Source organism: Canis lupus, chromosome 3, assembly GCF_003254725.2.
Source record: "Canis lupus dingo isolate Sandy chromosome 3, ASM325472v2, whole genome shotgun sequence".
NCBI classification, from domain to species: Eukaryota; Metazoa; Chordata; class Mammalia; order Carnivora; family Canidae; genus Canis; species Canis lupus.
The window spans coordinates 68,829,530-68,845,075 of NC_064245.1; the positions used below are offsets into that span (position 1 = coordinate 68,829,530).

General features: G+C 39.1%; 1 long non-coding RNA gene across 3 annotated transcripts in view; it reads left to right on the plus strand.

Annotated features, from left to right (window-relative positions):
- Positions 1 to 10,283, plus strand: part of LOC112653821 (uncharacterized) — a 63,433-nt gene extending 53,150 nt beyond the window's left edge. The window contains exons 3-7 of one of the 3 annotated variants that reach the window (XR_007409933.1): positions 2,270 to 2,323; positions 8,136 to 8,362; positions 8,675 to 8,826; positions 8,999 to 9,034; positions 9,332 to 10,283. This is a non-coding gene — a long non-coding RNA (uncharacterized LOC112653821). The remainder of the gene's footprint in view (positions 1 to 2,269; positions 2,324 to 8,135; positions 8,363 to 8,674; positions 8,827 to 8,998; positions 9,035 to 9,331) is intronic. The other 2 variants (XR_003132555.3, XR_003132554.3) reach the window with 2 other exon arrangements.
- Positions 10,284 to 15,546: the final 5,263 nt, after the last annotated feature.

Consider the following 15,546-nt stretch of genomic DNA (forward strand, 5'->3'; position numbering starts at 1 on the left):
GAACACTGCTCTAGTGTAAAATGAAGAACTCAAACTTTACCTAAGTTCTCAATCAATCCCTCATTCAGTGGTGACTATTGTTAATAGCAATTATTAATTATCAAGAGATGTAAAGTACTATGTGGCTAACCTTCTAAATTAGTTGTCATCAGACTTTTTCCTGTAGATGTTCCTGTAAACATTTTCAGCTCTGTGGGCTGTAGGGTCCACCATGACGACTCATTTCTGTTGTTGCAGAGTGAAAGCAGACACAGACCATGTGTAAATGAATAGGTGTGGCTATGCTATAATAAGTGTAAACACAGGAGGCCAGTGTGGACCATAGTTTTTCAACTCCTGTTCTGAATGGACAATTATGGAAAGGGTAACTATAAAGAATGATTACTGGTTTAGTAAAACTTTAGGATTTGGGAGTGAGATGACAACAGCAGCAGAAGGAACAGCATAAACAGAGGCAAGAATTGGGAGCAGTTTGGAGCAGGTCTGGTGCTTATTTGAGCCTAACACCCCATCAGGGATCCTCCAAGCACCCAGTCCAAGCCAGGTCATAAAGGATGCTCATTGAAAGGGAGCATGAAATACTGGAGCAAAAGACATTCTGGAACTCTCCTATCTCAATACCCTCACATCCTTGTTGAATGACAACTTTTGAGCAGAAAAGTGACATGATTGATAATATGCTTTACTATAATACAAGTGCAAGGGCAACTCTCTTAGGGCAGAATAAACAAGTAACAAGGTAACTAATCTAATCAGAGGAAAGAAGAAGGAGATAGAGTGGAGGATAACATCTATAAGTCAGGCTTATAAGACAGAGATGTGGAATATTGAATGTGGGAAGCAAAGCTGGCTGGAGAGCTGAAAAAGACACTGAAAAGTGAACTGTGGGACTTTGGGCAAATCACTGAACCTGTATGAGAAATGGATTGGATCATCTCTGAGCTCTTTTAGATCCAGAGATCAATGACTTCATATTGAATTTGGCATTGTGAGCACACTGATATTTTGGTCTCTGTAACTTAGCAGCTAGACTAAGCCCAATATATTAATTGGTAAGAATAGATAGTGAAATCATCTGTACTCTTTGAAAACTCTCTGTCTCCTTTTCACTATTCTCTTTTTCTTGCTTGTTTTGTTTCATTTGTCATGTGTGTATAAGTGTGCATGTCTTGTGGAACACATATATTTTAATCTATAAGGTGATGCATATGATTTGGCTCCATTGCATTGTGTTTGAAGTCCTAGCAGAACATTCTCAACCATTGTGCCTGAGTGGATTTTTCAAAACGCTGGTATTTTCATTTCCTTCCTCTCCATTAAACATCAATGACAGACAAAGGCTGTCACATAATGCCATCTGTATAAAGCCCACAGTGTTCTTTCTATAAGGCATGCAACTCTTTTTTTGTCTGATTCTCACATGTCTTTCTTTCTTTAGGACCCACCTCACACCTCTACCTAGCCCAGATATATGAACCACAAAGTTTTCAAAATGTTCCAAATTGTTTCATGTTAATGATCATTTGCTTACACTGTTTTTTCTATTAAGGTTTCCAAGGGAGCCCATAAAAAAAATCCCCCTTTCCCAGCTAGATTGTGAACATGTACAGAAATGAAGCAAAGAAAAAATATGGAAGCCAAACATATTTGTTACAGATGGAGGCCAAGATGGAAGACACATCCTTAGGTGGATTAGTCAAGTGGACTTGAGAATATCAAACTTTGGCTATACAAGACCTACTCTGTCAAATTCAGGCATTGCAGGACTGGGGCAGGCCTCCCCTGCCTAGAACTCCTGCAACATAGATGGCCTAGCTGAGCTGAGTACCCCCACTTATTCCTTTTGAATATCCCAGCCAACTAGGTCATTCTACCAACTCTTAAGCTAAAGAAGCAAAATAAGGACCCCGTGTTATGCTAATTGAGCTACTTTCACAGGATGGAAATGTCAGAAGTGAGGAGGAAGTGTTCCTCACCAACATTACTCCTAATACTTTCTTATCTTTATAGTAAAGAATTGTTATTTATCAAATTTTCACCCAGTCATCACCAACAAAGTGTTCGCCAAGTAGACGTTCTTTGAATTTGTGTATCAAGACCTAAACAAGCATAGCATGATAACATCTATTGCTCAATGCTGTACACCTCTACCTCCCCCAAAGACTCAGGTCCCTGAGAGCCATTTGTTGATATTATTTTTCTGCTGTGTACCCTTTTTCATTCTTAGGTCACAATGAAAGCTCAGGGTTTTTTTTTTTTTTTTCTTTAGGGCTCTCCTTTCCCAATTTACATGAATTCTGAAGATGCCACTAATCCAGGGATGGTAAGTGTTGATTCTTCAGTGGAATGACAGAAAGACAGAAATGAGTGGAATTGTTTCACCTCAGTGTGATGCCAGAAGTAAAGTGTCCATTCTTCGTTACCCAGATCCTTTGAGGGTTGTGGTTCCTGTCTTTTGTAGATTGTTTGCAAACATGGCTCTTGCAATATGACTTTGCTGAAGGTGGCATCTTTCTCTCCACTTCCTGCCTTGAACTTGAGCTGACTTAGGCACTTACTTTGGTCAATAGATGTGGTGAAGCTGGTGTCCCACCAGGTCTGAGCCTAGGTTGTAAGTGACTGTCCACCTTCTGTTTGTTTCCTTGGACCCCAACCACCTGCATTGATCAAACCCCAGTAATCACCCTTTGGATGAGAGATTAAGTGGGACAGAGTCTGCCTGTTTCTCCCTAGATGCATAGACAATACCTCTGTCTACTCACAACAGCTAAACCTGTCCTGGACCAGATGACCTCTCCAGCCAAACTGCAAGTGGGAGCTAATAAATATCTACTGCTTTAAGCAACTAAGATTTGGAGTGGTTATTATACAACAATGGATAATTTCCCCCCATTTTTACCAAGATATAACTGATGTATAACATTGTATATGTTCAAAGTATAAAGCATAACGACTTGATATTGGTACTTAGAAATGGCTTTGGGGTTGGGTGTCAACAGAGATTGGAAAAATGATGATCAGCCTGTTGGTGGAAGATGGAAAAAGATGTAGTTTGTCTTTGATTTGTCTTTTGATGTAGAGAGTGACTCCAAATCCACCCACATACCTGTTCTTACGGTTTTTTTTTATACTTAAATTAATCTGAGTTACTGTATGTTGCTTGAGATCAAAGAAACTTAGCTGAAATAGGCCAGAAAGTGGGAAGGAAGGTCAAAATAGAGGAAAGGAAAAAAAAATAAGGAAGTATATAGAACTCTTAACTGTCATCTAAAAAAAAGATTCAGATCACTGCATTTAAAAGAAAATGCATTTTCCAAACACCAGAGTGTATATGAATCAACTAAAATGCCAGTGATCACTAGGCTTAAAAAACCCTGTTCTGATGTTATGATTATTCAGTTTATTGTTACACACACACGCATACACACACAGGGAATTGCAGATGGCTCACCCATCTGGTCAGAGGGCACCAGAGAAGTCACGAGCAAATGCATATCGGAAGTTTTTGATTTATGTACGAGGTTTTCTGCAAACAGTTCACTGCTGCTGATTAAATCATTGCAAGCAGATTAGGTTCTGTTGGTGAAAGGAGTAATAAAGTGAAATCTATTTCTGCTTCCCAAAGCATTTATGCTATACAGATCTTAAACCAAGGCATTCTCCAGATAAACAAACTCCAAATGCAGTGATCAAGAACAAACTCTAAATCTCTGCAAAATCACAGAATATTTGGAATTGTTTTCCTCTTTTGTACCAAAAACTAAAAATTTCATAAATTACATAAATTATTTCTATTCACTAAATAATTTTCAATTGTTATGTAATAAATCAGATAATAGACAACTCAGCTGGCCTTCTCTTAATTATGAGTTCACTTAACAAATATTTATTCCACAACTATACTCCAATGACATTGCTATACCCAAAATTCTTGTACTTCGATTGGCTTCCTATTGCCTAAAGAATTGTGTAAAAATAATTATAGTGATACCATTACTATTTATTATGAAGAAAATCATGAACTTCCCTAAGGTGTGCCAGATATTGCTATGACAGTGATGGTCAACATGGGCACCACTTGTAGGCTGTGTCTGCTCGTGTTCCAGCTTGCCACTCACTAGCTGTGTTAACATTAGGAAAATTACTCATCTGTAATTCTGATTCTGAATTCATTCTCCCATGGAAGGAGATAGGAATAATGTCTCATCATACCTTGTAAAGATTAAATAAGCACATGTAAAGTGCTTAGACCATTCCTTGGCATATAATAACTATTTAATAAATGTTAGCTATTGTCATTAACTATCCTCCTCCTCCTCCCCCTCCAACTTCCCCTCCTCCTCCTCACCATCACAGCCCTAGATTAACATTTCACCTATTTTATGAGCACTTACAACATCTCATTTATTTCTCTGATCAGTCCTATGATAAATGTCATTATCCTTACTTTATAAAATTGAAACCAAGACTCAGATTGGTAAAATAATTTGCCCAAGGTCATTCTAGCAAAGATAAGCTCAGAGTCAAGCCCAAGCCTGTTGGACATGAAGTCCATACCCATTTTCTACACCTTGCCCCATTTATTGGTTTCTAAGGGTATCTATCCACTCATTTCCTCTTACCTTCTTTCCTCTAGCTGTTTTATGCTCCAAAGCTTGTACCACACTAACTTAGATTATTATGTTGAAATGTCCTCATCAGTAAAACAATGCCTACCTGACTGTTGTGGGATTAAATGAAATAAGCAGAGATCAGCACAGTGCTTGGCATGTAGTAAGACTAGAATAAGTTTTAACGTAAGAGTCTGATAAGCAGAACTCCCTCTGTCTCTTCACCAGCAGAATTCTCCAAGACAACCGCAATAGGAGCCAGATCAAAAATAAAGGCTGGCCTTATCTGCTACAAAATTGTTCAAATAAGAATGTCCATTACCCATCTCAAAGAAGTAAAGGATATGAGTAGAAAAATAGGTGAAAAAGGCTTCCTTTTAGGGGAATATCTGTGGGCTATAGGTCTCTTCCCAAAACCCACAAGGAAGAGGAAGCTACTTGCTCCTACCTCAAACCAAGTGAAAGGAGCTTTGGAGGAATGACAGGTTTGATTGTGTGTATGGGAAACTTGTGAGCTTCACCTGGGAGAGTTGTGGCCAGGGCTATCTATTTCAGATATCCAGGCATAGGAAGGACATGGACAAGCAGTGTTTTTCAGGGAACCAGATGTGACCTTAGAGTTGGAATCTAGCCTGGAGTCTATGTGGAGAGGATTGTGGGAATTCTAGGGGTCAGGATAGTTGGAAGTGGCCAGCTAGAGGTGTAGCAGCATCTGTGTTAAGGGAGCTATGGATACCTCTGAAATATGTCCTCAAAAGGGGGTCCCTTGAGAGATGAACAGGGAGTACCTCTATATGTGTGCAACAGGAACCAACTCCCAATCACATGTCTGCCCATCATTGTGGCCATGTTACCTTAGTCCTTCCTTCCCTAATGCCCTCTATGCCTATGCCTCATGTGGAGAGGTCAAGTATTTAGACTGTAAGGAGTGGAATAGGGATAGGTGGAAGAGTAGGATGAGAAAACAGAAAAAAACACTCACTGTCCATGCACTACCCTAGGCTTTCAGGCCTGGCATTGTCCAGATTCAGTGCAGAGGAGGAGTTATATATTTGAATAAGAGTTTTGATGATTGCACCTTTCTGGACATTTAAATTATTTCAAAAGATCTCCATTTTGATTTAATAGTAGCCCAGGTATTTGAGGACTGTGTATTGGCAGTGCTGCGCAGAAGGACCGCAAAGCTTTTGGGTTCATATAAATCTTGCTTAAACTCTGAACTTTTCTGGGGCTCCTGGATGGAGCAGTCAGTAGGGCATCTGATTTTTGGTTTTAGTTCAAGTTGTGATCTCAGGATCATGAAATCAAGTCCCAGGGGTTGGGCTCCATGCTCAGCGTGGAGTCTGCTTGGGTTTCCCTTTCCTTTCCCTATGTCTCTCCTTCCCTAAAATAAATAAATAAACCCTTAAAAAAGAGACAAAGAAAAAAGAAAACACCTCTGGCCTTTTCTCTGCTTCCTTATTTTTCTTGTGTGGCACTATGAAGTTTCTGGGTTTCATTTTACACCACAGTTATAGAGCACATTAAGTGCCTTGTGTTAAATATCTAGGGCTGTACCTGGCCTTAGCACTTAATAATAGCAATTTCCATTTCCATTTTGATTGGGAAAAAAATAACAGAAAAGGCATTGCCATTATCTTACCAATTCTTTGATGAAGATATGACCCCAAAGGGCATTTAAATCTATTGCCCTTTGAATCTTCAACTTCCAAAGAAATATTTTAAAGAAGATGAGGGCATGAATAGCTCTGTAATCCCCTTTCTTTCTACAGTAAGCTAACGCACCACCAAAGGGAGAAACTATGCAGAAAGCTCTGTAGCACTTGGACCTATTTAGCCAGTCCAGTCTCAACTGTCCAACAGACCCTTTGGAATCCCAGATCAGCTTCACTGTTGTCTTTGTGAAATTAGAGCAATGATTATCATAATATCAACCTACTTCATAGGATTTTAGGAGCATGCCAGGATATAATATATAAAACATGTTTAGACCCTCCAAACTTGTCTGTCATTGCTTAGATAATCAGTTTTATAACACGAATGCCTTGGTTCAACCTTATGAGTTAGGCCAATGGCTCTTCTGATTATCTTGTCTTTGTCTTTACTTGTTATGCTTCTTTAACACTTTCATGATTTTTTATCATGCTTTTATCTCCTATCTGTTAAACATAAATGGCCATTTAAATGTGGAAATTAAATGAAATGTCTCATCAACAGATAACTTGGATCCTTTTGCTCTCCCAATTAAATAAAAAGACAGACACATTAGGAACTCCCAATTTGATATGGGGAAGATCAGGTTGACTCTGTGTCCCTATCTTCCTCATGCATGACTGATACTGCTTAGGAAACTGAAATAATGCATGGAATAATAAATATCAACATAAAATATATAGCTGAACACTACTGTTAGATGTACTTAGTTGGGGACAGCAGAATCCTGTGATTTTAGAGTTTGGGTTCCCCAATCAAATCCTGAATGTATTTGTGGTCTCAGAATCTTTTGACTTACCTGCACACTGGGCAGAAAAATAGTAGTTACTTCACAGAGTGCTGAGGAATTCTGAAAGAAATAATGTACAAGAAAGTACTGGTTAAATGCAGAGATGCTATAAAATTAACATGTTACAATCACCTAACCCTGTCTTCGACAAGAAAATCAGATAAGGCATAGGGGTGGTAGAAAGGAAATTTGGGTATGAAGGCTGGACTTATTATAATCCCAACTCCACCACGAAGTAACTTAGTTCACCTTGTGGGTGAAATAAACACTCACCTAACAAGCAAAAAAGAATAACACCCAACTACGAGAATACACTATCAGTATAGTACCTTGAAATTCTAAAGCTGCATGATCTCTATGTAGCTGCTACCCACTTAGAAGTAAAATAGAATTGCATACTTTTCTGGCCATCAACTGCACTATCAGTAATGATGGAGCAGGGCAGTATGGTGGGAAAAATTAAAACAACCAAAGCCAGAGAACTCTGGTTTGAATCCTGGTTCTTCAGGATGTTAATGGGAGAAGTTATTAAATTGCCATGGCCTGAACTGTCTTATTTGCAAAATGAAACTCTTGTGAGGGAAGAAAAGTACATGAGATCGTATGTTTCAATTCATTTTTGCTGCCTTTCTACAAACATCCAGTGAGCATATAGCAAATGAAATCCTGAACCCCCTTAGTTCTGCCTGGTTGGGGACATTAGGAGTTAGGGAGCTAATAAAGATCTCTTGGCCTCAAGATTTAAGTCAAGCCCTTTGTGTTTATCATGTGGGATGGATACAGAGCTAATGGCTAAGTTGGAAAAGATCCTTGTTTTAACAGTGTAGAACTGCAGACTCATTTTGCCATCTGTATTGCCAGGAACCGAGCAAGGAGAAAGCCCCGGAAAGAATAAGATTAATTCTCACCAGAGGTTATTTTCCTTTCATCCCACAAGAAGCCTGCTTTGTAGGGATTGTCCTGGGAGGAGGAGAAACAGGATGCATTTCTGGAGGGGACTCACACCTTGTCCCTCTTTGCAGCCTCAGAGCATGAAGATTGAGAAGGAAGCCATCTGAATGACTCATTGCAAGCTCTTCCCACCATTCTTGGAGCCTCAGGCTCAGAGCATTGGTGTTCATTTTCCTTTTCTTCTCTTCCATACTGAACAAGCCTCATGTGGAACTCCCATCCTCTCTGTCTCCCATGAATCTCAGAGACAATGAGCAGAGGTCTTCAAAGTGGGAGTAAGGATTCAGGGCACACACAGGTAATCCACCAGATGCAAGGATAAATTAGTAGGTCTTTGATTTACACTTAATTCTAGTCCATCTTATGTTTACTTTAAATTCTGTAATGTAAATAATATATTAACACTGAGGTACATCTATATAATTAATAAGTGAGGTTATGTATTGCAGTTGTGTTTTAACTACTATCATATGCAGAAACAGATAATACAGAAACTACTAAAAATGTATAATCAAAAAAACATGTTGTGTCCATAGACAGTAGGCTTTTTAAAAGTCAAGACAAGGTCATTCATCCTTGAATCCCAAATTTCTGGTGCAATGTCTTACAGTCTAGAAAGAATGGAGGGATAAACAAAATAATATGCATATATTTATTGGAACATACAACTAGGCAAGGTTCTATCCTACACCCTCAAGATTCAGAGACATATAATCTTGTGAAGAAGACAATCATGGAACCAACCAACCAGAAGACAATGGGGTGAGTGTTTCATGTGCATTGTAACTATAATTATAACTATGTGGATACAAACAGAAAACTATCAATTTTATTAAGCTCAGGAGCAAGACTGGGCTAGCTTCATACAGTAGTGAGGATTTAACAGAGCCATAAAGATTAAGTAGAATTTTTTTTTTTTTTTTATGTTTGGAAGAAACACAGGAGAGTGGATCAGGAGAATTTATTTCCTGTAAGTTCTTTTAATTTGCATAGGGCAGGACACATTGGAAAGTCTGCATAAATTGAGTTACCGTGTCTAAACATGTATTAGTTAGAACCACTTTAATTATAACTAATAAAGACTGCAGAAATAAAAATAATTGACTCAGAAATAAAAATAATTTTTAATTTACAGTACTTAGAACCCTAAAAATTGGGAGGGTTTCAGGCACAGTTTGATTCAGAGGTTTATAAGGTTATCAAGATTACAGCTTCATTTCTTTTAGCTATTCTGAATTTCTGACTTTTCTTATGGTTTCCTCTTCAGGCTGGATTCCTACTCAAACTGGCTATGGCAATTTCAGGTTGCATATTCACAACCTACAACCCTCAGAGGCAGAACTGGCTCCTGAGTTCCAGAAGCCTAAGCAAGAGTTCCAACACTAACACTAATCACACTAGCCTAGGTCACAGCTCCAGCCCTGAATCAAATGTCAGCCAAATATAATACCAGACTCCTGGAGACAGGAGGAGAGTCAGCTTTTCCCAAACTACATGGATCCCCTCATGGAAATCAAGATATTTCAAAGGAAAATGAGAAAATTGATACTCCAGAGCAACCAATAGATGGGTACTATATGTAGTATAACCCCATTCAGTGTTTAATGAAGAGTGCATACATCGATTTTGCACGTTGTAAAAGCGAATTAACCTGATTTTTAAAAAATATCTTCTGAAAATCCTCACATGGTTTTCTCTGTTTCATTCTGTTTTGCCTCAACCTCTGAGATGAAATATGGCCAGTAGGGATATACTGGATATCATTTACCAGTTTGGTGAGGAAGAACTGAACTTCCTTTGTGTTTGCTTGTTTTCTTTCCATTCTTTTTTTTTTTTTTAACTTCTTAGAAACTTAAGTAATGAAATCACAGTGAAAGTCATTGCTTTATTCTCTACCTTTTGTGTCTGATTACAATACTGTTATCTTTCCCTCTGAGAAATAGATATTTGCTTTATCTTGTATAAAACTAGCCTGACTTCCTAGACAAAGTGCAAACGTATAATAACCATTTTGTTAGAGACTGGCTTACAAGACACTAGTACTTTATGAAGAAATGAAAATTGGCCCCAGAAAGAAATCCAACTAGAGCATCACTGTCCACAGTAGAAGCTAAGCCCATTCTGTGGTCTGTTCTTGCTCTGAAGCCACTTCTCAGCCTTGCACATGAGTACAGGCATTACAGGAGAATCTCATAGCTTCTATTTTGGAGACTCATTTTATATGTCAAACCACTAGCTGTCTCTTTTACTTAACCCAAGGTTGCTTGACATTCAATAAATATTAAATGTGGCAATAATAATGATGATAATGACCGTGTAAATAAATAAAAAGAAATAATCCTTTTTAAGCCTTTCCAGATTGTCAGCACTTATGATTTTAGAATAAGAGAAAATTCATCTCTTGGGGTCAAGTGGAATGTCTTTTGGCCTCCCTATATGTGATTAAGTCATACTCAATTTCCTAAAGTCAAAGGATAAAGCTCTAAGAGAGTATGATCATGCTAATAATTTTCAAGAATAGTATCCTTGGAGGTGAAAATAGCATATTTGGCATCTGTAGCTTCCAGGTAGAACTGAGTCTTCTTCCTTATACAAACCTTTGTTAAAGTAGCCTTAAACTTGTGGAAATGACTGGCTTGCGTGTGAATCACTGGTATACCTTTCATTGCTTGTACACAGCTCATCACTTGTACACCCCTCACCACAGAGCCAGACACACAGTAGGTGTTCACTAAATGTTCATTTAGTACATAAATGAGTTTTTAAATTTATCTTCTTGAGTACGGACCATCTGCACATACACTCCCTGTCAGAGAGAGTAGGCTAAATGTATGCTACCATTTAAGCACAATTTAAGGCAGAAATTACAAATTACTTTCATCTTGCTTGCAAGCCCTGGGTTTAAGAGTAGTATGGGCATGCTGAAATGATTAGTCATGTCTGCCGTGGACACAGGATAGAGGTCTGACAGCAGTGTGCCACAGAGCTATATGCCATCCAGATTTACAGGCATTCCCACCCACAGCAGAGGGACAGGTTTTGCAGAGAAGAGGGCAAAATATCCCACTGGTGTGTCTGAGAACACCATAAAAGCTTAGCAGTGACTCAATTAACAGTAACTATGGAAATTGCATCTGTTGAGAATTTGCTTACAATTACTTTTAAATGAATTGGCAATGTCTTTCTGCAAATGGTCAAGGCACACATAAAAACACATGGCCCAGGGTTATTTGAGGATTTTCAGAATCTGTCCACAAATACAGCCCTAATCAGCCAGTATTTGGGAGTTCCATCATTATATGGGTGCATTTATTTTTATAAATTAGAGGACAGACCTCAGTTGAAATAAAATGGACCAGGTTTCTGTCCTCTCCTGACATTTTGCATTTGGCAAAGCAAGCACTGTAAGTCTTGCTTGGCACATAAGATAAATTCCAAATAACCCCAAATAACCCCAATTTCACTCCATTACTTACTGGAAAATCTCCTCTTCTAGGCACATCTTCAGACCTGGAGACTCTGTAGATACTTCCATTTGCCCATCAGACCCTACCCTCTCCATCTAGGAGGCTGGCCTGTGGGTTAATACCAACTGCCTCCCGTATACTCTGGCCTCTGATTGAGTTCAGCCAATATGGAGGCCCAGCAGGAGATGGATGGGAAGCATTTCTTCCACTGACTTGTTTTCCCAGTGACATCCCTTCAGGATAGCCATGTCCTCTCCCAGGCCCCCTTGAGTCAGCCTACACTATACACGGGATTTCTCTGGCCTTCCAAAATCCAGTGAGCTCTCCGTGTCCTTGCCTTATTGGACCCGGGAAGGTAACAGGATCCCTGATGATGCTAGCTTAAGTCTTTGCACTATTCTTTGTGGGTCCCTATGCCGCGAATCCACCTTAAATTAATAAGTAAGCACCACTTGAATTAGCCTAATTTTGATGTGTCACCTTGTCCCTTTGGGCTCTGACAGCTTTGGTGCTTCCCCGGGAAGCCCTTGCCTCACCTGGCACCATGACGATAGTGAAGGTCAGCTCCTCATCAGGGCCTCAGCATCCTCTGGCTTTCTCCTACCCCACTGACTTTAGTGAAGAGCCTGCTTCTGTCCACTGCAGAACCCCACTGTACACACCAGCTGCTTATTTGTGCATGGTCACAGCTACCCTTATGTCCTCGTGAAGTGAAGCCTGCCCTGATGAGAGGACAATATTTCAGCAAAACCGTCAAAAATGAAAAAAAAAAAAAAAAAAAACACACACACACACATGAAAACCTGTTTTTTTTTAATTGGCATAATACTGGCATTTTTCTATTTCAGAAGAAAGATTTTAAAAAATATATTAAAAATGAGTGGGAAATATCAAAAAGGGAGACAGAACATGAAAGACACCTAACTCTGGGAAACGATCTAGGGGTGGTGGAAGGGGAGGTGGGTGGGGGATAGGGGTGACTGGGTGACGGGCACTGAGGTGGGCACTTGACAAGATGAGCACTGGGTGTTATTCTATATGTTGGCAAATTGAACACCAATAAAAAAATAAATTCATAAAAAATAAAAATAAAATAAAAAATTAAAAATATATTAATTATCAATTAGAAAACTAACTGTTCTAAGGCTGGCACGAAATAAGCTCTTATTTATACTTTACAGCATTTATTTTTTTAACATTTTTAAACATTATTTCACATTCACTTATTCTTTTAACATTTTAACATTTATCTTAACACTTAACATCATTTCACATCTTTTGTAATGTTTAGCGTTTATTTATTTTAACATTTTCACAATTTTATCAGGTATTATCTTTTTTAAACATTTATTATTAACATTTTTTAACACTTAACATATGTACAAAGCACAGGATGTGGGGGAGACCAAGTTATAAGGATGATACGGAACTTATTCCTATACAACGTATCCTATAATTGAATAAATAAGCAAACACACACACATAAGCCTATCAGATGCCAGCATGCTTATATACATCTATTTTTTAAAGCTTTCAACCACTGTGAAAGTGCAAATTCCTATTCCAACTTTACATATGAAGAAGTGGAAAATCGTAGGGTATGTGGCCTGACCAGTGCCACACACGTTGTGAGATCCTGGTAGACAGACAAATGCATCATAGCAGACAAGAGGATAAAGGCCCACATCAACCCTGAGCCAATTTCCAAAGCGAACCTAGTGACTTGGTGCAACAGATTCTTGCATATGAAGACTCCTTCCTGCAGCCAATTTTCTCCCTCCTTAAAGCCACGTGGTCCCCCATCATGGCCTGTTTCTGTCCCTTTAACCTTTTGACACTGTGCATGAGAGCATCTCTACTGTCCAGCTCTGTGGTTTCCAACTGGAGGTGATTTTGCTTCTCTACCAAGGACAGCTGGGAATATCTTAGAGACATTTTTGGTTGCCACTACTGAGATATAGTTATGCCAACCATGTCATAAATGCTTCTAAATATCTTGCAATGCAGAGGAAAGTCCCCACGACAAGGAATGATCTGGCTTGGAGGATACTGGTTCTGAGGCTGCGTGTCCTACCCTCCAGATCCATCACCTTGCCCAAGGAGCTCACCCATTCCCAGATGCTGGACTGACATGGCTCCAGGGTGTCTTTCTCATTCTTGCTGCATGATTTGTTATGTTAGGGGTTTCTGCTGGGCCAGTTACTTCACCAAGTTATTTTAATGTTCAGAGCCTCGGTTACTTTAGAAACATACTCAACCTCTCTGAGCTTTATTTCCCCATCTTTGAAAGTTTCTTATGAAAATTAAATGAGATAATGTGGAGGCAGCTTTATCACTTTCACTTCCAAGTTCTTTTTGAAAAGAAGACGAAGAAGAAGAAAAGAAAAGAAAAGAAAAAGAAGAAAGAAGAAGAAGAAGAAGAAGAAGAAGAAGAAGAAGAAGAAGAAGAAGAAGAAGAAGAAGAAAAGAAACTTGCCTCAGTCCTGTCAAGCAGGAGAGAGAAGACTTCTCTTCCTACTTATGGTTAATGAGACTAAACATGTTTAAACAGCCGGTTCTCATTACGCAAATCAAAATGCTAGCTCAACCTCTTCCATAAATGCTCTCTGCAAAGGGTCTGATTCTCGGCCTCCAGTGTTTGTGTTTTACATGTTAAAATAAGGTCCCAGCCTACCAGAAAAAAAAAAATTCCGTTTTTTTTTCCCCCTCTTCTTTTTTAGTAGCTGTGTTTCCAGCTGGTTTTATTTAAGGCTATGCTTTTGATCTCTTTTCAATTCTGGGCCTTGATCCAACTTGGCTGTCAATAATTCAAAGGCTCCCTTGGAGACAGCCTTACTTAAGAAGATGGCCCAGTGCCAACCAGGAGAACTTGTCTACCCAGTGTGGTAGTTCAGTGAGTGTGCTGGGGTTCCAGGCCTGTCCCCATCATGTGTCTGCTAGGGAAACCATCAGTCTATGATGATGCTGCCTGGGGCACTGGAGACTCGTAGGCTATTAGAGCCAGACGTGACTGCATAATTCACTTAGTCCAGCAGATAATTTTACAAATGAAAATACAGAGGCTCAAGGAAAGGAAGGGTCTTACACAGAGATCAATTTCTGACTTGCCATCCAGTCCTTGATCCACAGCACTGTGCCACTACACCATAATGGGATTAAAATGGGAAAATGAAATAAAATTCTATTCTCTTGCCTCTTATTAATTTTTCCTTGCAATTGAGCATTTACTAAATACCTTTAGGTTGCTTTCAACAATGCCTCCATGACTATTCCCTCAAACCTTTCCACCCATCCACCTGTCCCTTCAGTGTCCCCAGGGGAAGCTTTCCTAACACTTAGTTTTCTCCATTCTTCCCCCTGGGCATCTCCAATCATCTAGTTCTAGCAGCTACCACTCCCACGGTCATGCTCTGACCTTGTCATCACCAGTACCCCTCTGACAGCTGGAGTAGGACATCATCCAGCTCTCTGTCCACCTCTATCTATCAGCTCATTCAACCTTGTGATTCCCCATCCAGTAATTCATCCTTGCAGTATCTCTGATCATTAATCCGTTAATGAACTACTTTTCACTATAGACCCCTGGCATCTTCCCTTGTCCTATATTCATGACTTACTCAAGATAAAGTTCTGATTACATAAAAATATATTTACAATTCATCCTGGAAAAAAAAATCTACAAACAGAGGTCAGGAGGAAATTGATAAATTGGGGAAAACATCGGCAGAGTGTGTTATAGATGTAATGCTATGTCTGAAGTAGGAGATGATCTCCTAAAACTCAGTTAGAAATAACAAATTACCAGGAACCTAGTAGAAAAATGAATAAGGGATATGCACAGGCAGTTTTTAAGAAAGGAAGATCAAAAATCTCCTAACAGTATGAAACCACCACAATAAATACACTTTAGTTGAAACAAAGAATATCATTTCTAAACCTAATTTGGAAGCAAAGATCTAAAAGTTTGATGAGACCTGTGTGTGGAGACAAACTTTCATACATTGTTGATAAAAGC